This window comes from Ahaetulla prasina, chromosome 12 (assembly GCF_028640845.1).
Source record: "Ahaetulla prasina isolate Xishuangbanna chromosome 12, ASM2864084v1, whole genome shotgun sequence".
In the NCBI taxonomy this organism is placed as follows: Eukaryota; Metazoa; Chordata; class Lepidosauria; order Squamata; family Colubridae; genus Ahaetulla; species Ahaetulla prasina.
The window spans coordinates 2,570,736-2,585,570 of record NC_080550.1 but is presented as its reverse complement, the minus strand read 5'-3'; the positions used below and the strand labels follow the sequence as shown (position 1 = coordinate 2,585,570).

At 42.8% G+C, this 14,835-nt stretch overlaps 1 long non-coding RNA gene across 1 annotated transcript in view; it reads right to left on the bottom strand.

The window, feature by feature from the left end:
* LOC131184072 (uncharacterized) overlaps positions 1–13,314 on the bottom strand; it is a 67,147-nt gene extending 53,833 nt beyond the window's left edge. The window contains exons 1-2 of the long non-coding RNA XR_009151907.1: positions 13,108–13,314; positions 9,386–9,515 (exon numbers count right to left, since the gene is read on the bottom strand). This is a non-coding gene — a long non-coding RNA (uncharacterized LOC131184072). The remainder of the gene's footprint in view (positions 1–9,385; positions 9,516–13,107) is intronic.
* Positions 13,315–14,835: the final 1,521 nt, after the last annotated feature.

Below are 14,835 nucleotides of genomic sequence, written 5' to 3'. Positions count from 1 at the left end.
TCTTTTAAAAGCAAAAAAAAAGCTTTTAAAAGTTAAAAAAAAAAGTTGGCCACACCCACCCAGTCACATTATTTTTTTTTAATTTGCATTTATATCCTGCCCTTCTCCGAAGACTCAGGGTGGCTTACAATGGGTTAAGCAATAGTCTTCATTCTATTTGTATATTATATACAAAGTCAACTTGTATTGCCCCCCCAACAATCTGGGTCCTCATTTTACCTACCTTATAAAGGATGGGAGGCTGAGTCAACCTTGGGCCTGGTGGGACTAGAACCTGCAGTAATTGCAGGCAACTGGTGTTAATAACAGACTGCATTAGCAGCCTGAGCCACAGAGGCCCTCACCAAGCCATGCCCACAGAACCGGTAGTAACCAATTTTACATTTCACCCCTGCTAAAATCCCTACGTTAGATCTTCACACCAGAAGGTCCGTGAACTTGTGGTTCTCCAAATGCGTTAGCACCAAAACTCCCAATTATTTAATTAATTTTATGTATTGGAATTTGTCAAATAAAAACGAGAACAAGAGTAAGAAAATAAAAACACAACAGGGAAGATAGGCACTTATGCACGCCTCCTCTACTGATCACTTAAGTATGAAGTAAGTAATTGCCATATAGGACATCTCTAAGAACTATGGCACCCATACCTTGATCCACGCACAGATGGGATCTAGAGTCTCGTGCAGCCCCAGACAAGGTTTTCATGAAAAAAAATACAAGGAGGGAAACCTTTCTACAATTAATCACATTTTTCAATCTGGCAAGTGGCAAAGCCTTTTTTCTTTTTTAGATAACCACAACAAAACCCTAAGCTTTGTTAGATGAGGACTAGAGTCATAAACAGACCGAAATGCTTTTCGTTTACAGCCTTAGGGGGAAGATATTTGCGGCGAAGAAAGAATCAGCCACCCACCGTCCTTGCTGCGGTATAAAAATCCTGCGGTTGCTTCTAAGAGAGAGAGAGAGAGACAAGCAGGCAAATTAAAAGATTCCACAGTCCAGAAACGAAATTCCCCGATTGTTGCTTTTCATTTTCAACGGAACATTTACTGGAGTTTCCTTTTCACCCAGCTGCCTGAAATAGGGTTTTAATTTAACATCCCCCTAGCAGTTTTTCTGCCCTTCAGCCTTCTCGTTTTCAAATAATTAGCCGGGAGTTCTTGATTTTTATTTTTCCAGACTGACTATTTTTATCTACCTGGGGACCTATAATTCAGTTGAAAATTTCCCTGCCCACTCCCCAGTGAAATGCATCGGACTTGGCAAAGCCCCCCACACATTCCAGCAGGGGTTAAGAGGCAGCGGGGTGGGAGAGACGGGCAGAGAGGAAGGTGGCCAACTCGCACCAGGCTAGTGGCTGTCACTTATTAATCTCCCAGGGACCAATAATTACAGTGTTGGCTGCCAACCAACCATTTCTGGGCCCACAGTTACTGGGAGCGATGATCAATCTTGTCAAGGCAGACAAATAATTGGCATTGTCTCTTTGGCAGCTGCCCCACTGAAACACCAAGCTTTGCCTGAGGTGGATAGGAATCCTGTGATGGACATTTCCAGACAGATGCTGGAAGAACTTGGGGCTCTTCTCGATGTTCAAATTACATGGGATTTGGAGACTCAGTTGCCTTCTCACCTTTTGTGCTCTCCTTCCCTTAATGACGGAAGGCTTGTGAGTTGGGGGTTTGGCCATCTAGCATCTGTTCGAGGGGTCAAAGCCCTTCTGGTTGAATCTCTCTCTACTGTAGGTTGGTGACTGAGTGCCTGACACACTTAAGTCTCCAAGCCTGCATTGCTCTGTCTGTTCCAGATGTTTCGGAGAAATCTGTTTTTCACAGTTAGAGCTGGCCTCCATCTCTTTGGGACAAGTGCTTGGAGGAGAAGGGGAAGGAGAAGGAGAAGGAGAAGGAGAAGGAGAAGGAGAAGGAGAAGGAGAAGGAGAAGGAGAAGGAGAAGGAGAAGGAGAAGGAGAAGGAGAGAAAAATAATGGGAAAAAGGAAAGGAGGAGAAGGAGGAGGAAGAGGAGGAGAAGGAGAGAAAAATAATGGGAAAAAGGAAAGGAGGAAAGAAGGAGAGGGGGAAGGGGAAGGGGAAGGAGGAGAAGGAGAAGGAAGAGAAGGAAAATAATGGGGAAAAGGAAAGGAGGAAAGAAGGAGAAGGAGAAGGAGAGGGAGAAGGAGAAGGAGAAGGAGAAGGAGAAGGAGAAGGAGAAGGAGAAGGAGAAGGAGAAGGAGAAGGAGAGAAAAATAATGGGAAAAAGGAAAGGAGGAGAAGGAGGAGGAAGAGAAGGAGAGAAAAATAAGGGGAAAAAGGAAAGAAGGAAAGAAGGAGAGGGGGAAGGGGAAGGGGAAGGAGGAGAAGGAGAAGGAAGAGAAGGAAAATAATGGGGAAAAGGAAAGGAGGAAAGAAGGAGAGGGGGAGGGGAAGGAGGAGAAGGAGAAGGAAGAGAAGGAAAATAATGGGGAAAAGGAAAGGAGGAGGAGGAGGAGGAAGAGGAGGAGAAGGAGAGAAAAATAATGGGAAAAAGGAAAGGAGGAAAGAAGGAGAGGGGGAAGGAGAAGGAGGAGAAGGAGAAGGAGAAGGAAGAGAAGGAAAATAATGGGGAAAAGGAAAGGAGGAAAGAAGGAGAAGGAGGAGAAGAAGGTGGGCCATTTGTGTATGTCCTCATAAAGATGCCTACAAGTTCAGTTGGATCTCTGGTGAATCCATGGATGTGTTCTTGTAATTCACTTGGCAATAATACAAAATGGATTTGTGATTACTTTCTTCCAGGATTTTTTTTTTCCAGCCTAGCTTTGCTATTTTGTGAGGGTCTCCCAGTCAAATATGAACCAAGCAGAGCCTCAGATCTGCCTCCCTTTTTAAGATCATTCAAGGTTAGTTAACTACTATTCCAGAGCTGGGCAAGATCAAAGCATAACTCCATACACAAGAACTTTCCTTAGTAAGAAGCAAGAGTCCTAAACTTGCTTTCTTCTAGAATATTTTTGTTTCTTGTTGGGCCATCCTAATCAAACTCCGAATTTAACATAACATAACATAACATCAGAGTTGGAAGGGACCTTGGAGGCCTTCTAGTCCAACCCCCTGCCCAGGCAGGAAACCCTACACCATCTCAGTCAGATGGTTATCCAACATTTTCTTAAAAATTTCCAGTGTTGGAGCATTCACAACTTCTGAAGGCAAGTCGTTCCACTTATTAATTGTTCTAACTGTCAGGAAATTTCTCCTTAGTTCTAAGTTGCTTCTTTCTTTGATCAGTTTCCACCCATTGCTTCTTGTTCTACCCTCAGGTGCTTTGGAGAACAGCCCGACTCCCTCTTCTCTGTGGCAACCCCTGAGATATTGGAACACAGCTATCATGTCTCCCCTAGTCCTTCTTTTCCTTAAACTAGACATACCCGGTTCCTGCAACCGTTCTTCATATGTTTTAGCCTCCAGTCCCCTAATCATCTTTGTTGCTCTTCTCTGCACTCTTTCTAGAGTCTCAACATCTTTTTTACATCGTGGCGACCAAAACTGGATGCAATATTCCAAGTGTGGCCTTACCAAGGCATTATAAAGTGGTACTAGCACTTCACGTGATCTTGATTCTATCCCTCTGTTTATGCAGCCCAGAACTGTGTTGGCTTTTTTAACAGCTGCTTCACACTGCTGGCTCATATCTAAATGGTTGTCCACTAGGACTCCAAGATCCCTCTCACAGGTACTACTATTGAGCAAGGTACCACATATACGGTACTGGTGCATTTTGTTTTTTTGGCCTAAATGTAGAATCTTAGTCGGTAGAAATTTAGTCGGTTTCTCATCCAAAAACTATCTAGGGCTTGTTAGTTTTCTCCGAATTAGCCAAACCTGGTTAGCTATTAATCTATTTTAGTTACCCCAGGCCCATAGGTATTGATAATCAGTCTGGTAAGATTTGCTTTTGAAGAAATGCCCCCAGCAAGTATGAATAAAAAAGAACCAATAAACACCCTATTCTCCAATTCTCCCCTGCAGGTTTTTGAGAAGAAACTCCCCCGATTTCAAACAAAATTCCATTATATGGATTTCTTATGCCCAAGTGTCCATAAACATTTTGAGGTAAAGCAGGGGTGTCAATTTTAAGAGCTGTGGACTTCAACTCCTAGAATTCCCCAGCCAGCCATTCTGACTAGGGAATTCTGAGTGTTGAAGTCCACCAGTCTTAAAATGGCCAAGTTTGGAGAGCCCTGATGTAAAACGCTAGCTATAACCACACAATCGAACCCATCCTCTCAACTTCGGCTCATGGCAGTCCCCAGACCTCTCCATGCCCCGAACGGCATGTGTACAAAATCGCCAAAAAATTATACATGCACACACACACACCCCTAAAGAATGAAGAGTGGATTCTTAGCCAAGTAAGGACCCAGAACTCAAAACCAGGGAGGTAATTTTGGAAACGTTTCCTCTGTCTTCCTCATTGCATCAGTTCAGTGACGTACGTAGCCGAAACATGCCTGCAACTTTTAGTGTTCTTTTCTGTTCCAGAAGAAAACCCTCCCTTTTTTTTCCTGGGTTTTTTTTTTTTTGCACAGTTTCCCAACGGTTTTAAAGCCACTTATGCAGTCCTGTAGGGATTTACAAGAGGCAAACAAATTAAATCCCCCAAACAAAGTCCCTTGCAAAGATTAAATTAACCGTAATGATGTCTTCCTTTTACATTCTCTCTCTCTCTCTCTCTCTCTTTTCTTTTCTCTCTCTCTCTCTCTCTCTTTTCTTCTCTCTTTTCTCTCTGTATCTGTCTCTCTCTTTTTCTCTTTTTTCTTCTCTCTCTCTCTTTTTCTCTTTTCTGTCTCTCTCTCCCTTTTTTCTTTTTTCTTCGCTCTCTCTCTCTCTCCCTCCCTCCCTCTCTCTCTCTCTCTCTCTCGCTCTTTTTTCTTTTCTCTCTCTCTCTCTGTTTCTCTCTCTGTATCGCTCTCTCTTTTTTCTTCTCTCTCTCTCTCTCTCTTTCTTCTCTCTTTCCTCTCTGTATCTCTGTGTCTCTCTTTTTCTTTTTTCTTCTATCTCTCTCTTTTTTTCTCTTTTCTGTCTCTCTCTCCCTTTTTTCTCTTTTCTCTTCTCTCTCTCTCTCTCTCTCTCTCACACACACACACACACACACAGAGGGAAGGAGGGAGGGAGGGAGGGAGGGAGAAAAGGTGCACACTCCTCTCCCAAATCTGCAGAACCAGAAACGCCAATGTCAAACAAGCTTAAAGGCGACCCTTATCTATCCATCTTCTTCCAGATTTATGTGATAGCCTAACACTTCATCATTGACCGAAACGGATATGAGTCCATTTACTGCAAAAGTGTTCAGGAATGATAGGAAGAATGTCATTTCTCAAGAAAAGGGATGAGTGTCTTTTGCTCCCCACAACACCATCAGGAGAATTAGTAATTTGAGAAATCTCAGCTTTGCAAAGAGGCCAATATGATGACCAGACCCTGGACGCCATCTCGGCCAAAGGGGCCCAGCCCATGATGAAGCAGCCTCTGCTCATTACAATTATGGCCAGGAGCTAATTAAAGGCCAGGATATGTTGCAGGTGGGAGGGGAGAGGATTGCTTTCTGAGCATGAATGTTGCCTGGTTCTTTTTCCCCCCTACTCCTTTGCTCTGAGTTTCGTACCTCCTGACACAGACGCTTTCTCAAAGGCAGAGGCAAGCAGCTCGCATCCTTTGGGTCAGCCTTGATTCTAATTTCTAAATTCAGTTTAAACTGGATTCAAACTTTCTAGAAAGAGCTGTTTTTTCCAACAGAAGAGAAAGTTTGTAACTCAGGGTTGAACTTGGTGCGCTCTGAGCTTGGTGGCTCTCTTGCAGATGTTTCATGACCCATCTAAGTAACATCATCAGGGCTAGAAGGGAGTGGGGTTTAGGAGGAGGAGGATTATGGAGTCCTTGGTGTGCTCTGAGCTTGGTCACTCTCTTAAAGATGTCTCATGACCCATCTAGGTAACATCATCAATGCTAAAAGGGAGTGGGGTTTAGGAGGAGGAGGACTATGGAGTCCTCTCTGAGCTTGGTGGCTTTCTTGCAGATATTTCATAACCCAAATTAGGTAAAATCATCAGTACTACCATAGTAAAGAGTGGTGCTTGCTCTGATTTTATGTACTAGTGGCCTGCCCTGTTAATGTTGGTAGAAGAAGTCCTGGTGTTTCCTTGATTGGGCTGTTGCAAACCCCACTTCCTACTAGCATTGATGACGTTACCTAGTTTGGTAATGAATGTAGATGAATGTAGATGAATGTAGATGACACAACAGTGATCGGTCTCATTCGAGACAATGACGAATCCGCATATAGACGAGAGGTTGAACGATTAGCCTTGTGGTGCAACCAAAACAATCTGGAACTGAACACACTCAAAACCGTAGAAATGGTGGTAGACTTTAGGAGAAACCTTTCCATACTTCCACCTCTCACAATACTTGACAACACAGTATCAACAGTAGAAACCTTCAAATTTCTAGGTTCTACCATATCTCAAGACAGCTAACATCAAAAACATCATTAAAAAAGGACAACAAAGAATGTTCTTTCTGCGCCAACTCAGTAAGCTCAAACTGCCCAAGGAGCTGCTGATTCAGTTCTACAGAGGAATGATTGAGTCTGTCATCTGCACCTCCATAACTGTCTGGTTCGGTTCTGCAACCAACAAGAAAAACACAGACTTCAGAGGATAATTAGAACTGCAGAAAAAATAATTGCTACCAACCTGCCTTCCATTGAGGACCTGTATACTGCACGAGTCAAAAAGAGGGCCATGAAAATATTTGCAGATCCCTCGCATCCTGGACATAAACTGTTTCAATTCCTACCCTCAAAACGACACTATAGAGCACTGCACACCAGAACAACTAGACACAAGAACAGTTTTTTCCCGAAGGCCATCACTCTGCTAAACAAATAATTCCCTCAACACTGTCAGACTATTTACTGAATCTGCACTACTATTAATCGTTTCATAGTTCCCATCACCAATCTCTTTCCACTTATGACTATGACTATAACTTGTTGCTGGCAATCCTTATGATTTATATTGATATATTGACCATCAATTGTGTTGTAAATGTTGTACCTTGATGAACGTATATTTTCTCTTATGTACACTGAGAGCATATGCACCAAGACAAATTCCTTGTGTGCCCAATCACACTTGGCCAATAAAAAATTCTATTCTATTCTATTCTATTCTAATGAAACATCGGCAAGAAAAGAACCAAGCTCAGAGAGTACCAAGAGCTGTCTTTGCCCACCTGGAAATTTGGGGGTGAAGAAAGGGGTGCCAAGAAACGTTAAGGAAAATACGTTCCCATATCAAGAGTATCTGCAGTAAAGGTCAAAAAGCCTAGATGATGATCGCAGCCATGGGATGAAAGCCTCTCCCCTTTTTTACATGCCTTGAATATGTGGCACACATGAGAAAGGCAGCAGGGCTTTAATTGGGTGGGCCTCTTGACTTTTTGGACACCCCACCTCCAACCTACAAAGTGCTATCCCAAACCCATACATCATTCTTTGATCTTCAAGACTTTTAGAAGATCTTTTCCACCTTGGTGGCCTGCGTCCTGTGTTGAACAAGGACTCTAAATTAGTGCCTAAATTTTACTGATTGACAGAAAGAACGTGTCCTACGGCTTGGACAGGTAGAGTTGAAGACCATCTAAGTGTCTCAAACTAGGGAAAAAACTCAGCAAATGTGACTAAATTAATTTGCTGAGTTTTTCCCCAATTTAAGGCACTCAGAAGGTCTTCAGCTCTAGCTCTCCAAGCCGTAAGGCACGATCTTTCCGTCAATCGGTAAAATGTCTCAAGATCTTGGCATTTGAAAGGTTGGACTTCTTCAGCCAGTGACATGATGGCCTTCAATGCGCATCATCAACTACGTTTAGATACCGAAGTCCTACACTTCTAGAAGTTTCCAGGTTGGGGGAGGCTCACGTAGCTAGTCATTAATGGCTTTTCTATTGCCCATCTTTATGTGATTTCCCCAGAAGTTGGGAATTTATGATACTACTTGACATTCTCTCCAGCAATCCTCATAACTTTGTGAATTAACGTAATAGAGTCCATCAGAATTCCAACTGGGATGAAAAGAGAGAATTTTATAGGGATGTGTGGGCGATCGTCAAGAAGTTACTTTCGAGAAACATGACTAATTGCACCCAGCTTTTCTTCATGTGTCATGCAAAGACCGATTATTGCTTTGTTTTGCAGGTTGTTTGTTCTCGAACAGGATGTTAGTTTGGTTGCTAAGCTCAGGAAGTCACTGTGGGGTGAAACAACCCTACGCCAGTGTTTCCAAAACCCAAGTAAATGATAAAATTGGGTAAATGTGGCTTTTCTTTGGGAAAAAGACGCACGGACCCCTGATCCAATCACAACAGGGACTCTTAGATAAGGACATTCTGATTAAGTGGTTTTGGGTAATGAAAGAAACGGTTTGGGAAACTCAGTCCTATACCCTCAAGCAGTTATACCACGGGTGTCAAACTCAAAGCCCGAGGACTAGATCCGGCCCACAGGGTGCTTAGATCTGGCCCACTGGCCAACACTGGAAACAGTGAAGAACCGGCCCGCGGTGCCTCTGCCAGCAAAAACAGAGGTTGGGAGGTCTGTATGCGCCCCTCCCAAGCTCGGTTTTCGGCTGTGATGGCTTCCCCGAGTTCCGTTTTCACTGGCAGAGGGCTGCAGGAGGCCATTGTGGCTGAAAAACGGAGCCTCAATGAGTGATGTTGAGCTGGCCAGACCCACCCCGGGTCCCCTGAGGTCAAACACAACCCTGATGTGGCCCTCAATGAAACTTGATTAAGTTTGACACCCCTGAGTCATACAGATCGAATGCAATACCCAGTACCTGCTTAATAGAACACTAGCTGACATGTCATATTATGATTTCATTTTCTCCCCCTCCCATTATTTCATTGATAAGGCCACCCCCTTGCAAAGCACTCAAGACACTAGAGACAAAGAGGATTTAAAACATCTCAGAACAATTAAAATAAAAATGGAAAACTCAGCAGGTTCCGCAATAGCTGAAAACCCTACAGCATTCCTTATTTATTCATTCATTCATTCATGTATATTCCGCCTTTATTATTTTTTACAAACAACTCAAAGCTGCAAAGATACCCAGCATACCTTCCTCCTCTTATTTTTCCCCACAACAACAATCCTGTGAGGTGGGTTGGGCTGAGAAAGAGTCACCCAGACGCCTTTCATGCCTAAGGAGGGACTAGAACTCACCGTCTCCTGGCAATTGGCAAGCAACATCAACGGGGAAGCCAGATTCACTGTGTTACTAACTTAACAACTGCAATGATTCACTTAATAGCGGCAGCGAGCAAGGTCATAAAATGGAGCACAACTCACTTAACCAATGTCCGGTTTAGCAGCAGAACGTTTAGGGTCAGTTGTGGCCTTAAGTCAAGGACGGTCTGTGGGACCAATTTTCTTCATTACGTCTGGCTCTCAGGTCTCAGCAAGCAGCCTTTTTCTGCACCTTTCCAAGATCAAAAAAAAAAAAAAAAGTCGCCTGCTTGGGAAATGAAATATTCTTCATTCTTAGCAAAACATTGCCTTATCTTTAAGGCCAACCTAAGCTCAGAGGCATACTAAAACCAGAAGCAGATTTATTATCATAATGAATGTGAGAATCCGGCAACCACATGACACCCACAATTACATTAGATTACCCCTAACATTAACTGGCAGCCTATATATTTAAAAAGTAAATATTTAAAGTTCCCTGCCTCTAATCTTATATATTATGTATTTTAAATCTCGCCAAGTTCACAATCGGAACAATGGACTCACACCTGAAGGCAAGCAGGGAGGATAATTTCTGGGGACGCAAACGGTTCGGACTGACGAAATGGCATTCGGGGCAGAACCTTGGCTGTTTGGAACTGGGGAGCACATCTGAAAATTACAAACAGCCATAGATGCCCAGGGCAAGCTGCAAAGTTCTCCTGGGCATCACAAGCTCATCGTCCACACGTTAGAAATGTTCTGGAGAAATGTTCTTTCCTGTTTCCTGTGCCCTTTTTAAGGCAGGTTTGCCACACTGAGTTACTTGTAAAAAAATTAATAAAGGCACTTTATTAATAATGAAGGACTACTAGTGCCGATAATGTTACCTAGTTTTGGTAATGAAACCTCTGCAAGAAAGCCACCAAGCTGAGAGAGCACTAAGGGGGTGCTTTCAGCCCTGGGCTACAAATATTCTCCTTTATTGATAACGAAAGCCGGATAAAATATCACTTCCTGTTGGCCTTGGTAGCCATTCCAACATTAGACTTCTAGGCAGGTTGTCCTCAGTTTGTGTCAAAATGGCACACCGTACAAAGACAAAGGGTTGGGAGTCCCATCATCGTAAACCACAACCAACCCAAATCATTTTAGCCCGATCAGTAGTTGTGCTGTGTGAATGCAGCCCCCATCAGTGTCTGCCTGTTCTCCCCTTCTCAACTCAAACTCTTCCCAACTTAAACCTCTCCCAACTGACTTCATGCTATCTCCAAGTTCCCCCCTTCTACACAGCAACAATGGGGAAGGGGGTTTTACCCCTTCCTTCTTTTTTTGGGGTGGGGGTAGTGGATTACAAATCTCTAATAACACTTCAGAATAAACACACTAGCACCTTTCTTTTAAAATTCATCAGAATTTTTCTTGAAAATAAAAATACACTTTAAAAAAAAAAGTTTTCAGCGGAGGACTTCCTAGGAGTGTCTGTAGGAAGATAGAAGTTAACTAATGATTTAAAATATCTTTTCTGCGGCGTAAGGAGGGTCACAAAACCAGAAAGACATCCCTCATTTCTAAGATTTAGCTTCAGACATTTCCAAAGTCTAGCAGAAATAACACCAGGAAAAATCGAAGGACTCTGAACCACTCCAGCAAAGCAGAATATAAAGCTACTAAACAAATAAGATAAATAAAAATGAGGGGAAAACTGTATAAGAACTCTAAAAGGGGAAAGACTTCCAAAATTAAGAGGAAAGGAACAAAGCTCATCTCTACAACAATATCTTGTTCGAAATCCTACGTGATTTCCCCCCCACCCCCCACTGATTCTTAAAGTGTGAAGTATACCACAACTTGGCCTCTCCCATGGTTGTGAGTGTTTTAAAGAATCTGTTGGATTTATTTTGGGTTTTAATCAAAATCTGACTTTAGAATGTGGTCTCTTTGACCCTCGTATCAGCTTTCTTGGGTAGCAAAGAGTAAAAGTTTAGTCTCGTAGCGTGGAGAATATCTCCTTTTCATTAGGGGAACTGTTTATTAGTCTTCAGTTCACTCTCTGATTTATCGATTTAAGCTTCTCCAGAATGATCAACCGCATCGCACAACACACTAGTGTTTCTGTCATGGGTTTTCCTCTGAAGTGTTTACGATATTTTTGATTTACACCTTCCAGGTGTTCCTTTGGAAAATATCACCCGCATTTCATTTACACGTGTGTGTGTGTGTGTGTGTGTGTGTGTGTGTGTGTGTGTGTGTGTGTGTGTGTGTGTGTATTTGTGGATGCCGTTAAACTTCCACATTTGTAGAAATTTGACATTCCAAAGCCTGCTGGTTCAGTAGAGAAGAAATTGGGTGGGTGGGAAGTGTCATCCCTTGACTTTTAAAAACGCAAGCTAATTGATTGGTTGTATTAGTTAAATCCTTAAACTGCATATTTTAGATTAGAAGAAGTTGCACAGAGCTTCCAAGAAACAGGGCAGGCTTTGGGGAAAAGATCTGGGGCTGATAACTTAAAGATTTTTGAAAGAAAGAAGCATTTGTCAGCCTATGGCATTATTTTACTGCCTTTTTACATTCAGTTTTAAAAAAAACAACAACCCGCCATCATTCTCCAGTTTAGTTCATCTATAAATCTGGATATATTCATATATATTAAAAAAAAAAAACCACACACAAAAATTTGTCACATGGATACTGGCCAAATTTGTTATTATTGGCTAGCTATTATTTCGTTTGGTGGTTTGTTTTTGTCACGGCTAGACAAATTTGTTAGGATAAGATGAAAGACTGGAGAGAAGAAAACCCCAAGGCTAGAGATAGCGTCTATCCCTTGGAAAATTCAAAGAAACCAAGAATATTTTATAAATGTTAAGTACCGTATAAATATTTTAAATAAATAAATACAAATTATGTTCTGGAACTGCACTGCAAAAAAACTACATGCTGCTAATTTTGGACAGATCAGGAAAAGGAAGGGAAGGGAAGGGAAGGGAAGGGAAGGGAAGGGAAGGAAAGGAAAGGAAAGGAAAGGAAAGGAAAGGAAAGGAAAGGAAAGGAAAGGAAAGGAAAGGAAGGTAGAAGAAGAAGGGAAGGAAAGGAAAGGAAAGGAAAGTAGAAGGAGAGAAGGGAAGGAAAGGAAAGGAAAGGAAAGGAAAGGAAAGGAAAGGAAAGGAAAGGAAAGGAAGAAAAGAAGAAGGAAAGGAAAGGAAAGGAAATGAAAGGAAAGGAAAGGAAAGGAAAGGAAAGGAAAGGAAAGGAAAGGAAAGGAAAGGAAAGGAAAGGAAAGGAAAGGAAAGGAAAGGAAAGGGATTTATTTAAGATCAGCAATGCAGTCACAATAATTTTCCTCTTTTTTCCCCCCCCTTTTTAATCTGAATCCTGAGTTTATTGCTTGGCTAACTCCAATCAGTCCCGCAAGGAAACAGGGTTATCCAATATTTTGGATCAGAGGCTCTTATTGAGTGAACATGTAATTTGAACGGAAAAGCTATTAATATCACGGAAGAAGCAGGAAAGGGGGGGAAACCTTGCCAGTTGCCAATGCATGTTAAATGGGTAGATTAGCTGTCTTACATTTTTCCCCCCCTTTTTCTTTCTTTCTTACTTTTTTTTAACATATAAACATCTGAAAGCCGTTTCCTGTTTGGAGGTGGGGAGGTGGGGGGGGAAACTAGGTGGATGACCTCAGGGAAACTTTTTACAAAAAGCAACAAATGTGAATTGAATATTGTGGGTTGGAGAGACAAGAGGCACACTTGGTGGTCTTGTTACATTATATAGATGGGAGAGAGAAAGAGAGAGAATGAGCCGGTCCAGGAATGGATGGAAATACAAAAATAAACCTTTACCTTCTAAACATTCCAGAAGGACATGGCCAATTTTTCCTCAGCTCTGGGAACCGTTAGGCGCTGTCACTGCAGACACAACCTGGGCTTGAACTAGCCACTTTGACCGAGTCCGAAACGAAGGCTTTTCAATCCAACGGCTCTCTTTCCTAACTTCGGCATGTGGGTTGACCTCCCGGCTGTGGTATCCGAGCACCAAAGCCGGCTCATGGCGTCTAGATCTCCGCCACATCGTACAACTTTGCACCAAGGGGGTGGGGGTGGGGGGGAGAATTGCTAAGCAAAGCAAATGCGTTCCCATTTGTGGAAGGGAAGTCAACAGCCAGCCTGAGCGCGCCAGAGGGAGTTATATCTAATAATAAGCCCAAACAACAGCTGTGACACATTGTTGATTATAGCTTTTCACAATCGGGCCCGTATTTTGGCACTGGACCTTCACGAGACGGGTTTGAAACATTGCGACTGGACTCGGTTGTTACCCCGTTGAGAAAAAGCAAATGCCAGGCCCCTGGTTCTGAGAGAGGATAGCGAGAGAGCCGGATGTTCCCTAAATGTTGGGTTCACAGCAGTCTGGGTTAGGAAGGGTAGGGAGCAGCGTCGGTGCTGTTTGATTACAGAGCTGAATCAAGGAGGGAGAAGATAATCTGGTGTCATCACTAACTCTACGTTCTCTGCTGTCCAAAACTATTACATCAAACTCTTTCCAAGGATATTCCGTTCATATATGTTATTCTATCGCAGCAAAGGTCTTTCGACAGCACAGGCGAGGGAGTAAGAGCAGGCTGCAGACTGTGCTCGTGTTCTGTTTTTGAGTTTCATCGTTTCCGAACTGAGTGAGCAATTTGAGAATATTTATTTACTGGTTTAACACGGCCCAGTTTTTTGGCTGTTGGAGGTTTGCTCTGCATTTCCACAAGTGGCAAATTCAAGACCAGGGTGGAAGGCTGCCACCCAGGGTCTCACTCAACAATATAAGCAAAGAGACCCATAAATGCAACCACTTCTTGCTTTGGGAGTAGGTGAAGTAAGTGTATTTTCGTGGGAAGAATCCTTAAGACCCTAAAGTCAGGAGTTTGGAGACACGTATGCACTGTTGTACGTGCAACATTGTGGTTGAAGTCCACTTTTGAAGTCAACAAATCCCTCTGATGCGAAATGCCTAATCCCAGTTTTCTTTGAGGATGTGCAAATAAGAAGCTTCTGGATGGGATCAGTATGAGTACAGAAGGACAGAGATGGAAGCAATTCGTCATATCTTACATGGGTTCTGTGGCACTGCCTTTGTAGAAGACACACCTGGACCTCCCCACTTCTCAGGTGCTGATAATCAGCCACAATATGGGGAGTTGGGATGACAATTCTACATAAACAGTTCCTGGCAGTGGTGGGTTGCCCACGGTTCGGTCCGGTTCTTGCAAACCGGTAGTAAAACCGCGGGCAGGCTCCACCCACCCACCCGGATGTTGTCACCCCTGGTTCCTGTTACAAAACTATTGTGTTACTTTATGCCACTCGGCAGAGGGAAGAGGGAAGAGGGAAGATTTGCTATTTGTATTTTGCAAGATTTGTGCTAGGATATGTGTGGCATTTGCAAAGAGGACATTCAAAAAATGTAAGATATCCTTTTGGATGTTAAGCGGTACACAAAAAATTCATGAAAATTATTTAGAGCAGCCTATTTGTTGTAAAAAAAAAAAGTTTGCAGATTTAGGCCGAATTGCTAAGAAAACT